The following is a 13,131-nucleotide window of genomic DNA, read 5'->3' as shown; positions in this document are numbered from 1 at the left end:
TATCCCTGAATAAATCCATTTTTGTCGGTAAAACAACTGACAGTATTATTTGTAAGATGAACATAGACCGTAGAAACAATTCTCCCATTCAAAGGGGATAGACAGTAGTTCTCAAAGTATTATCTTCTCTCATACTGTTCCTCTGTTTAGTGCATTCCATTGGTAACTCTCAACACATGCAGTGACCCTCTAGAAGGTAAAGGGAAGCTTAGACAGAGATAATTAAAAGTGTACATGGTGGCAGCAGGAGGAAAAAAAAGCAAAGAAAGGGAACCAGCTACACAAACCCACAGATACCTTCTCCAACTTTCATGCTGCGAGCGGGGCAGTAAAATTAAAAAAAAAAAAATGGACTTACTGGAGTCCAGCCTTCAAACATACATACTTATGGGCAAAGAGCCCATGATGTTTACAACTTGATAAATTCTTACAAAATCACCAATGGAAAATGTTTGCCATGGTCATAAATTCAATAACCAGCTAGAAGGACATATGGAACTTACCATAAAGGTAAGTCCATCTGCCCCCATGAGATCATATACCAGCCAGTGGCATAATCCAAAGGAGTGAGTGGAAGCATCCATGGGATACATGCTGGCGGTTGCATGACTGAAGAAAAAAGGAAACTATGAAAAACAGTACAGCGGAACCGCTACAACGGATGCAGCCAACAAACTTCCTGGGCTAGGTGAAATACACAGGAACACCTGCTGCCAGGTCAGACTCACTAATATGTATTTGAAGAGGTTCCGGACCCTCTGAAAACCAGTTTGTTCCCACACTCCAAGAGTAGCTAAACTGAGAAGAGCTGACAGATTCACGGTTCAGATTTTTACTTCAACAAGCAAACCCTTAGGGCAGAATCCACATTTCCGTTGAGGTCGTAGTGTCCTCTGCACCAAAGAGAGTCCAAAGAAGAAATAGTCTGTAGCTGCTTATATAGGTAGAACATTCCAGTAATTCAGCCGGTGGCTAGGTCTGTGACTATCATGAGAACTTCAAGTGGGAAAAAAGTAGGAAATATAAGACAAGGGAATCAGAAAGGGGAGTTTGTTTCTCATCTCCCCTCTGCTAAAAGGTCTAACTCTGAAAATGTTAATTCACCTATAAAGGAGCTGAGCTTCCTCATCTATCAAGTGTACTGGGGGTGAGAAAAGACAGCTAAAAAAAATCTTCTAAGGCCCCTCCCAGCTTTGAAATTAGATGACCTCCCTGACAAATACATAGGAGGTGGAAGAGAAATGGGCGAACATGAAAACTAGCAGCAAGGAAGACAAATAGGTACTGACAGCTGGTAGACATAAGTAAAAATTATATAGGGAAGCTCGATATAAGGAGTCAACATAATATTATTAGTTGAGAAGCTTCACCCATTGTTTTCCACTCTTTCCCTCAACCTTCAGAATTACTTCCTTCATTCTTCTAAGACTTTCTATGGTTCCACGCCATATTGGGAGGAAATTGAATTACAAATAATGTGGTTGCTTTCCCCAACAGATAGAGTTGAACTTCCAGTCAATCTACTGTTATTCCCACAGCCAGGTGTGTGTAGGGAGGATGTTATTGGGGGGAAAAGGAGAAGAAAAAAGCAGGAGGGACGGAGGATCCTTTCTCCTTCTGACCACATCTAGATAAAAGTTTCAATTTACAAGGAAGGCAAAATAATTCTAAACTTTTATGCAATTAACACATAGCTTCAAAACATATATAAAATAAAAATGGCTGAACCATACTAAGAAACTGAAAAATGCACAGATTGGAATATTTTAAACCACCTCCCTCAGTAACTGATAGAACAAGCAGACAAAAACAATCTTGTAAGGTTACACATACTTTAAATTCAATTATCGAGTTTAATCTATTGAGTATACATGGAACATGATTTCGTCAAATGGAGAAAATATCTTCTTTTCACAAGCACACAGAATATTTTCAAAAATGGACCACATACTAGGCCATAAAGTCTCAACAAATATCAAAATGAAAATCAAAGTATATTCTAGGGGCCCCTGGGTGGCACAGTCAGTTAAGCATCCAACTCTTGGTTTCGGCTCAGGCCCTGATCTCAGGGTCGTGAGATGGAACCCCAAGATGGGTTCTGTGCTCAGCAAGGAGTCTGCCTGAGACTCTCCCTCTCCCCTCCCGCTAGTGTGTGCTCTCTCTCTCAAATAAATAAATCTTTTTTAAAAAAGTATATTCCATACTCACTCCGAAATTATGCTAAAAATCAGTAAGTGATAACTAAAACCATCCAAGTTTGGATATCAAGACACACTCCTAAACTACACATAGGGTCAAAGAAGAAATCACAAAAGAAATTAGAAAATGCTTAAAATGGAAGAATAACAAATACAACACAGCAAAACTTGTGAGGTGCAGCTAAAGCAAAGCTTAGAGGAAAGCTTATGATAGGGGTGCCTGGGTGGCTCAGTTGGTTAAGCATCTGCCTTCCTCTCAGGTCATGATCCCAGGGTCCTGGGATGGAGCCCCACATCAGGCTCCCTGCTTCTCCCTCCCCGCCTGCCTGACACTACCCCTGCTTATGCTCTGTCAAATAAATAAATAAAATCTTTAAAAAAAAACCTTATGACCTTAAGTGCTTACATTACAAAAGAAAGGCCAAAAAAAAAAATACCTAGACTAGGCATCCAATGTAATAAGCTAGGAAAAAACCCGATGTAATAAAATTTCAAAAAGTACAGAAATAATAAAGAGCACAAAGGAATGAAACAGAAAACAAAAATAATACAAATCAAGAAAATCAAGAGTTGGCATGTTGGGGGGCAGGGGCAGTTAGCCTAATAACATGCCGAACTTCTGGCAAGAAGAGTCAGCATGAAATATTAGGAATAAAAGTGAATGTTATAAGTGCTGGAGAGATTGAAAAGGTAACAGAAAACACTGTGGGGAAACAGATATGCAGGAGCGTAAATTGATGAAACTTCTCCGGGAAGCGATGAGGCAATATATTAATCAAAATGAAAAATTACACATATCGTTTGATGTGGTAATTCCACCGCTTAGAATATTGTCTCACAAAGCTGCACAGAAAAGGACGTGCAAGACAGTTTGCAAGAGATTTAATTACCCAGTCTACACCTAATTCAAATGCCCTGAGTAGGAGACAATTTAGATTAACTACGGAACATCCACATGGCGGGTTACTATGAAGTTATAAAAATAGGAAGGTAACATGCCACGTAAACATGTGTACATGGACATTCATAGCAGCATTCTTCGTAAGAGCCAAAAAGTGGAAATGAGCCAAATATCCATCAATGGATGCATATACAAAAAATTTTGTAGTATCTATCCAATAAAATGTTATTCAGTCACAGGAGGAATTAACTACTGATCCATGTTAGAGAACCGAAAGGAACCTTGAAATCATTGTCCTAAGTGAAAGAAGCTAGACAAAAAAAAAAAAAAAAAAAAACCGCCATATATTGTACGATTCTATTTATACGGAATGTTCAGAATAAATAAATTCACAGAGACAGCAGATTAGTGATTGCCAAGGACAGGGGGGAGGGGGAGATGTGAAGTGTCTGCTAATGGATACAGGGTTTCTTTTGATGAAAATGTTCTGTAATTAGTGGTAATGGGTGCACAATTTTGCGAACAAATTTTTAAAAAATGACTAAATTGTGCACTTGAAATGGGTGAGTTTTATGGTATGTGAATTATATCTCAATTGTTAAAAATTATATAAAGTAGGTATTTATGTCCTGACATGGGAAGATCTGAACATACATTAAAGCATTTTTTAAAAAGCAGGCAAAGAGCAGTTTCTATCATTTGTTCTCAGTTGTTATTTAAAAGAGGATATATGCACCTACTTTTATTTGCATAGAAAACATCCGTAAGCATAAAGACAAAAATAAAAAACGAATGATGTCTGCCACTCGAGAGAGGAGATTTATTTTTCACGGATAATTTTGGGTTTTTTTTCCCAAGTGTTTTTCTATGTGGATGAGATACTCTATAATAAACTCAAAAGCACCTGAAATCTCTATATTGAGAAGGAACACTGGACATCACTGTATTGACCACTACTAGAAATTAAAACACACTCATATGTTGTTATAGTGGGAAATCTCCCCCACATAGGCTACATCTGGTGTTCTGCTTCAATTCTTCCACCCAAGAGGGATGCATGGACTAAAATGTTAGTCCTGTATACACCTCTGATGAAATACAGGGGTGCCTAATGTAATATATAATCCCAATAATGAGAATGTTACTTCACAATGATAGATTCTTTTAATGTTAGATATGACACCTCAGTTCTCTAAAAATCAAGAAATACAGGATTTCTCCTGTGTCAAGTGAGGAAAATAAAATATTTAAACTATGCTTGTGTTTCCAAAGCTTAGGCAGCAATTCAAATAATTTAAATAATAAAATCTTAGAGTCCAAAGGGAAGGTAATAGACCCTCTACACCCCACCACCTATACAATGCTCCATTCTCCCATAAACTATCATTCCTGTCAAGAGGTCAGCGAGCCTTTCCTTAATCACGTCCAGTGACAGAAGTCCCTGTACCCTGAGATGACTCATTCCATTATTCAAGCGCTTTATTAGAAAATCTCCCTTCTTTCTGCTGTAGGCTTGCAGGGCTGGTGTCGACGTGGGCAAGTTCATGAAACCCGGGAAGGTGGTGCTGGTCCCGGCTGGACAGTACTCTTGACTCAAAGCAGTCATCGTGAAGAATACTGATGATGGCACTTCATACTGTCCCTACAGCTATGCTCTGGAGGCTGGAATGGGCTGCTATCCCTGCAAAATGACAACTGCCATGGGCAAGAAGAAATTGCCAAGAGGTCAAAGATCAAGTCTTTTGTGAATGTTTATAACTACAATCATCCCATGCCCATCTCATGGATATCCCCTTGGACAAAACTGTCATCAACAAGGATGACTTCAGAGACACTGCTCTTCGATGCAAGGCCCCACGAGAGGCCAAGGTCAAGTTCGAGGAGAGGTACAAGACCAACAAGAATAAATGGTTCTTCCAGAAGCTGCAATTTTAGATCAGTTTTGTTGCAGTCATTAAAAATACCCCCCCAAAAAAAAACAAAAAACACACCACACACACCAAAAAGAAAATCTCCCTTACATTGGGATGTCTAGCTCTTTGATGTGCTGTGCTGTCATCCAGCCTTTGTCATTCCTTGTAGAGAGCACAGGCAGAGTAGACTTAGCACAATTCTTAAGGATTTCTGGAATGGTCCATGAGCACTGGCTTCAACTTAAAGGAACGGGCTATAGTTGCCTCTAATAATTACAGCAACGACCTGTCCTCTGCAGCTTTGAAGCCAGGCACTGACTTCTCCTCTCCAGCTATGAAAGTCCTAGATGGCATCTTCCTCCAATAGAAGGCTGCCTCATCTACACTGAAAATCTGTGGTTTAGCACAGCCTCTTCATTACCAATCTTAGCTAGACCTTCTGGATGACTGGCGGCAGCTTCTCCATCAGCGCGGGCTGCTTTCCCTGCACTTTCGTGTGCTACAGATGGCTACTCCCTTAAACCTCATGAACCACCGTCTGCTGGCTTCCAGTTTTTCTCCAACGGCTTCCTCACCTCTCTTAGTCTTCACAGAATTGAAGAGTTAAGGCCTTGCTCCAGATTAGGCTTGGCCTTGAGGGAATGTGGCGGCTTGTTGGATCTTCTGTCTAGACCACTCAAACTTCCTCCGTATCAGCAGTAGGCTGTTTTGCTTTCCTGTCATTCATGTGTTCCCTGGAGTAGCACTTTGAATTTCCTTCAAGAACTTGTTTTTTTTTTTTTTTTTTGCATTCACAAAGAGGCTGTTTGGTGTAAGACGCCCAGCTTTCAGCCCATCTTGGTTTAAGACATGCCTTCGTCACTAAGCTTCATCATTTCTACCTTGTGATTTAAAGTGAGACGTGTGACTCCTTTCATTTGAACACTTCCCAGCCATTGTAGGGTTATTAGTTCACCTAATTTCAATATGGCTGTGTTTCAGGAAACAGGGAGGCCCAAGAAGAGGGAGACTGGGGAGCATGTGGTCGGTGGAGCAGTCAGAACACACACAACATTACCAATTAAGTTGACCATCTTATATGGATGCAGTTCACGACACTCCAAAATAATCAGAATAGTAACATCAAAGACCACTGATCACAAATCACCATAACAAATATAATAATCATGAAAAATTTTGAAATGTTGCAAGAATTATCAAAACATGACACGGAGACATGCAGTGAGCAAATGTTGTTGGAACAATGGTGCCGCCAGACTTGCCTGATGCAGGGTTGCCCCAAACCCTCAATTTATAAAACACAGTATCTGTGAAATGCAATAAAAGCAAAGTACAATAAAATGAGGTGTACCTGTAACACTTTACATTGGGTTAAATAAATTAGGAACAACTCTAAACCAAGCACCACTGTCTACCTTTTTTTAATTTTTTTTTATTTTAATGTTTTTTTATTATATTATGTTAGTCACCATACAGTACATCCCTGGTTTCTGATGTAAAGCTCGATGATTCATTAGTTGCGTATAACACCCAGTGCACCATGCAATACGTGCCCTCCTTACTACCCATCACCAGTCTACGTTTTTATTCTAGGAGCATAAATTTTCAAAATAAAAACCAGTAATTTCAAAGATCTTTTTCTCTAAAAGAGGCTGGAAGCAAGCTTTCTGACTTCTTTCCTTTTCCTTATGTATCCATAGGACAGAACTGAAGTATATATTTTTTTGAATTGACGTATATTTTTACATGATTGAAGAATTACATTTCACCGAACTTTATCTGACCATCTTTTATGAACGCAGTAACTTTCTACCACATTCTATAGTTACTTTTGTCCTTGCCATCTCCCCCACTAGAATTTTGGAGGGCAGGCTCCGGGTCTCAGTTTCCCCTCGCTGTACCAGCTAATGGAAAACACAATGGCCCCAGGATCAGAGCGTCTGAATTCGGGCGCCATTTCTTTCCAAGTAGTTGTTACCTCTCCCAGGTCTGACAACATCTCTGGGCTTTAAGTTCATTGTCTCTAAACTGAGAGAGGTGATATATATGTTCACATTCAGCTCCGAATATTTCACTATACTAAGTTAAATTTTGACTCTGGGGCCATCAATGGCCCCTTCTAGCCCCTCAGCAGAACACCTCAATTCCAGGAGCAAAGAAAGGCTTTGCCGCTGCTATTATTTTGGAGCCGTGCTCTCTAACTTCCTTCAGAAGGAAACAACAGAAGAGACAAAGTAAAATCACAGTGAGATACTGAGGTACCGAGGAAATTCATTGCTAAAGCAGAAAGTCTTTCAATCCGTCCAATCTATATTTATTGTTTCAGGACATGTAAAACAATGATGTGCGCCAATCCAATATGTCTCTGAAGGATTTTAAGGAGAGTTATGTGTTTGCTAGCTAACTAATGCTGCAATAACATGCAAGTTTAATCATTACTTAAGCATTATAATGACATTACTAAATTCAGTGTGACACTAGTCCCGCACTCTCACTCTAAGATTTTATTCTCTGTGAAATCTGTCATCTCCACATCCATCCTCTTTTATTGCCCTTACCTCAAGACACATTTGTTTAATATCTGTAAATTCTCAAAGGTATAACAGACTCTTGAATGTGAGGTACATGCTTCTTAGAATTAGCACTTTGCCTTAGAAACTAAAGAAATGTTGCCTATGTAAAGATATCTTTAAACAACATTACTGCCAAAGTAGCAAGGGAGGTATCACTGGAGGCCTAATGGGGAACCGGTACTCCCACCCTCACCCATCGGTAATGAAGGACTGACCCCTCAAGTGTCAACAGAGGCCAACGGGAGCATCTGGACATCTAGACCCACGTGGCAGTAATGAGTCACCATTGTCCCCACCCCTGACAGAGTGGTGCCAGAAGAAGGTGGCTAAAACAGAGAAAGTGTCAATAAAACTCCAAATCTCATGACATGCTTAAAATGTCCAAGTCTACATCCAAAAAAAATCACTCATCATACTAACAATGAAAAGAATCTCAAGCTGAATGACAAAATAAATAAATGTCAACCTCAAGATGACAGAGATGTTAATATTATGTGACAAAGATTTGAAAGCAGCCATCATAAAAATGTGTGAACAAGCAATGGTGAACGTGCCCGTAACAAATGGAAAAATAGTCTCAGCAAAGAAATAGAAAGTCACAGTAAAGAAATAGAAGACATAAAGAAGCACCCAATAGAACTTTTAAAACTGGAAAATACAATAACTGAAATAAAATTCTCAGCAGATAGGCTCAACAGCACAATGAAAGGGGCAGAAGAAAATAATCAGTGAACTCGAAGACAGACTAATACTAATTACCCAGCCTAGAAAAAAGGGAGAGAAAAAAATAAGCAGAACATTAGGATTTGGGGGACTATAACATAAGATTCAATGTTCATGTCGTCAGTCTGAGAAGGAGAGAAAAATAGGGCACAGCTGAAAAAGTACTCAAAGGAATAATGGCTGGAAACACCCTAAATTTGGCAAAAGAAAGAAGCCTACAGATTCAAGAGGCTGTGTGAACCCCAAACTGGGTAACTCTGAAGAAATCCAATTTAACACACACCATAGTCATACTTTGGACAAATAAAAACATCCTGAAATCAGAGACAGACAGAGAAGTGCCACCTTGCCTACAAGGGGAAACAATTCACATGACAGACTTTTCATCAGTAAACCATGGAGGCCATAAGGAAGGGGCACACAAGATTTTCTGAATGCGAGAAGAAAGGAATTGTCAACCCAGAAACCGATATACAGCAAAAATATCCTTCAGGAATGAAGGAGAAATCAATTTATTCTCAGATGAAGGAAAACTAAGAATTTGTTGCCAGGAGACCTACTCTACAAGAAAGGCTAAAGGAAGATGTCTAAACTGAAAGGAAATGATAAAATAAGGAATCTTACAATATCAGGAAGAAAGAAAGAACATGGTAAGAAAAATATGGGTAAACACAATAGATTTTCTTTCCTCCCTTATTCTCCTGAATTGTCTCAATTGTGTTTATGGAGATGGAATAGTTCTATATATCGATGTGGAGGTGGTTACATGCATATATAACGTGATAAAATGGTGTAAAATTATAAACACATTGTACCAATGTCAATTTTTTAGGCTTTGATAAAGTACTATAGTTACATTGGGGAAAACAAGGAGAAGGGCACACGCTTTCTTTCTGTACTATCTTTGCAAGTGCCTGTGAATCAGTAATTAGTTCAAAATAAAGTTTTTTAAAAGTCTAATTAAAATCAGGTTATTTCCTAAGTAATAGGCAATTTAAAACAAATCCTATCAGTAAGAGTTAAGGCAAAGTCATTCGAAGCCTGGTGGTTAATTTTTGTCATTTTCTTTAATTATTTGTCCAAATAATTGACAACAGTAACAAGTAATTTACCTGACAAAAATGTCCCCTATTCTTTGATAACTATTAAGTTGCTGATGTTGTCACTTAGCTCATTCTTTTGATATTTTTTCTTCTATAGATGTTTGCTTTAAATAAAATAGCTAGAAAAGATTTAAACAGCCAAAATTCCTTGGAAAATCAAATATACTATTTATATAAAATAATAATAGCTAGTATTCATTGAATCTTACAATATTGCAAGTACTATGCTAAGAACGCACATGCATTATTTTATTTAATTCCTTTTTTTAAAAGATTTACTTACTTATCAGAGAGAGAGAGAGCGCACGCGCATGTGCACGCGCACATGCGGGGAGAGAGGCAGAGGGAGAGGGAGAGAACCTCCAGCAGACTCCACACTGACCTCATGACTCCAAGATCACAACCAGAGCCAAAATCAAGAGTCACATACCTAACCCACCGAGCCACCCAGGCACCCCTATTTGATTCCTATAAAATTCCTTATTTCTTCACAAGGCAACCACGACTCAACTAAATTAAGTAACTTGCTTATTAACACACAAGTAGGAAGTGGCAGTCTAATTTTAAGTCGGGCTAAAGCTAATACTCCTAACCACTACTATATTATAATTCTCAAGTCCGCAATGATTAAGTACTATTTTATGTAATAGATAGACAACACGTGTGCTGATGTCTATTGAAAGATTCCTATTAAATAACATACTGCAAATTATTTTAAGTATTCTAATTAGGATTTCAATCACAGTGGGAACCAGAACAAATAAGTGTTTTTCGATATATTATAGCTAGGAGATCATGAGAACTGGTTTTATGTCTTAAAGGCACATTCAATAGCAGGACTTTCCTACAATGATGGTTAAGTCTTACAATAGCGTATGATGCTGAAACTGGTTGTTATGGATTTTCATGTTTTTATAAAGGCATAAGAAGTTTATGATGGGCTAAAAGCTTACCAAATTTGGGGTGCCTGTGTGGCTCCGCTGTTTGAGCACCTGACTACGGCCCAGATCATGACCTCGGGGTCCTGGGATGGAGCCCCGCATCGGGCTCCCTGCTAAGCGGTGAGTCTCCTTCTCCCTCTCCCTCTGCCCCTCTCCTCCCCCCTTCCCTGCTTGTGCTCTCTCCTGTCTCTCATGCTCTCTCTCTCAAATAAATAAATAAGATTTAAAAAAATAATAAAGTTTGCCAAATTTTCTAACAGAGTGGGGGGTGTGGGGTCAGAGAAAAAATACACTATTTGTTAAAATGCTTTTAATTTTCAAAAGCAACATACAGTTAACTTTAAATCATAGTGAAGTACAAAAACACTATAGACTAGGTACTGACACCTTCAATTGTCCAACATCTGAAACAAATATTTTTTGGGTAAGCTTCCTAAAAATGTTTCACATATATGCTAGGCTCAAATAAACACAACTTAAATGAACCTTCATTTAACTGGATTTTTCCCTGTAATTCTTACAAGAAAGATAAAACAAACTATTTTAATATAGGACCTTCGAAATGATTAAGTATTCAATCATGTTTCTGAAGTTATAAACTTAGACACTTTCAAAAGCCTACATGAAGCCCATCCACAGGTCCCTCCACACCCACACATTTATTGCCCTTAAAGCAGTACACTCATCCCTGACTCTACAAATGTTTTTCATTTTTGGATAAAGTTTAAGTTAGTGTATATCTCTAACTATTGTTGCCTCTTTGCTTCTGTTTTGTACCAAAATACAATATTCCATTTTAGGTTTCTAAAGAAAACATTTTTAAACAAAATGGTTTCCAAATGTATTGAGGGTTCACGCTGCTTCATGTTAATTGGCTGGACTGGCAAAACAGCAAGGCCCGATGTTGCAGCTGCTACCATGTTCTCAGTTACTTCCGGAATTTGTATGGTCTACTGGCATAACGTGAGAGTTTATACAATTATCTCCAGCATGTCACGTCATGACTAATACATGCACATTATAATATCACAAGCTTGCTGCTTGGGCTTACTTTTTCCACGTTAATTTAATGGGAACCATGTTAATTATCATGGGAACTCGTGGTGTTTCATGTTTTCGCCACTGAGCAAAAACTTTAGAATCCATTAAGTTATTTTTTAATCAGCAGATTAGACAATATGCCAGTTTCATGACCCATTTAGCCTTCAACCCAGTCCACCTGCCAGTCAAATTAAACATGCAAAAATCACTCTCATTCTATCAGTCACCTAACTCAAAAAGTGCCAGTGGTTTCCCTCTGCAGCATGATTGATGTCCCTCCATTTTCTGACCCTATTTTTCTCCTTTCTCTCTTATTACTAAATACCATTTAACGGAACAGATCCCAACAGTCACCTGTACATCCTTTCATGTGCACTTTTTTTTAAGGGGGGGAGGGGGAGAAGGAGAGGGAGTGAGAGAATCTTAAGCAGGCTCCATGCCCAGCACAGAGGCCTATGCAGGACTCGATCTCACGACCCTGAGACCATGACCTGAGCCAAAATCAAGAGTCAGACACTTAACCGACTGAGCCACCCAGGCTCCTCTTATATGTGCACTTTTATTAACACATTCCCTACACCTGGAATATCTTCTCATATCAAAATCCTTCCCAGCCATCAAGACTCACCTCAAAAACTAGGTCTGTGGTTGAACCTACTTTGACTAGTCCAGGCTTCTCTGCTGCTTGGGCACTTTTTTCTCAATCACCTTTTTCATGTCTGTACATATCATCTATCCAATGACATTACAAGCTCCTTATACACAGAGGCCCTTGAGCAAGTGATTTAACTTTTTCCTCTCCATTATATTATATACCTTTTTAAAATCAGTAGGGTTGGATGAAATGATACCTAGGGCTCCTCTTTGCCCTAAAATTTTACACATGTTTCTTGTATCCCCTGTAATGTGTATGCTTTAGTTATCTGATAAATATTTCAAACTGTCTATTTGAGTTTACCAATGCCTATTATAAACTTACCCAGTCCTGGCTACTGGATAATATTCTAAGTATGGCAATTTCCAAATGGCAAAAAGCTGCCAGCTTAATCAAACAGCCAAAATTAGTAAGCTAAATGTTCATTCATTCGTTTTCTCACTCAACAAATATTAGTTAAACATCAGGGTCAGAGGACACCTGGGTGGCTCTGTCGGTGAAGTGTCTGCCTTCTGCGCAGGTCATGATCCCAGGGTCCTGGGACCGAGCCCCACATTGGGCTCTCTGCTCGGTGGGGAGCCTGCTTCTCCCTCTCCCTCTCCCGCTCTCCCTGCTTGTGTGCTCACTCTCTCTCTCTGACAAATAAACAAAATCTTTATAAAAAAGAAAAATCGGGGTCAGGTATCATAGCAGACAACACAGAGGTGACTGACTTGGCCCTTGCCCTCAAGGGACTCACAATGCAGTGGGAGACACTGAGAAGTAAAAGCATACATTATAATAAACATTGCTAAAGAAAGGCACAAATGATACTAGATAAATATATGAGAAAACAACTGGCAACAGCTGTGAAGTAGAGGAGGCTCAAGGAAATGTTCCCAGGACGGGTGACAACTAAAGCCCTGAAGGACAAAGAGTAGTCATCATTCCAGGAAAAGTAGCAACTACAAAAGTGTGAGGCTAAGAAAACACGGCACGTTTGCGGCGGTGCAATTTGGAATGCAACTTTAGGAGGGGTGAGAGAGGAGCTAGAGGGACGGGCAGGAGCCGAAATCCGTCATGCTGACGTGTCTGGATTCTAAT

At 39.2% G+C, this 13,131-nt stretch overlaps 1 protein-coding gene and 1 pseudogene across 5 annotated transcripts in view; one reads left to right on the top strand and one right to left on the bottom strand.

The window, feature by feature from the left end:
• KLHL13 (kelch like family member 13) overlaps nt 1–13,131 on the bottom strand; it is a 192,380-nt gene that overhangs the window by 155,473 nt on the left and 23,776 nt on the right. The gene's annotated exons all lie outside the window — the stretch shown is intronic.
• LOC123797247 (large ribosomal subunit protein eL27 pseudogene) lies at nt 4,627–5,034 on the top strand (annotated as a pseudogene).

This window comes from Ursus americanus, chromosome X, assembly GCF_024610735.1.
Source record: "Ursus americanus isolate L20-20 chromosome X, mUrsAme1.1.p, whole genome shotgun sequence".
In the NCBI taxonomy this organism is placed as follows: Eukaryota; Metazoa; Chordata; class Mammalia; order Carnivora; family Ursidae; genus Ursus; species Ursus americanus.
Note: the sequence above shows the minus strand (reverse complement) of the source record. Positions and strands in the feature narration are given on the sequence as shown.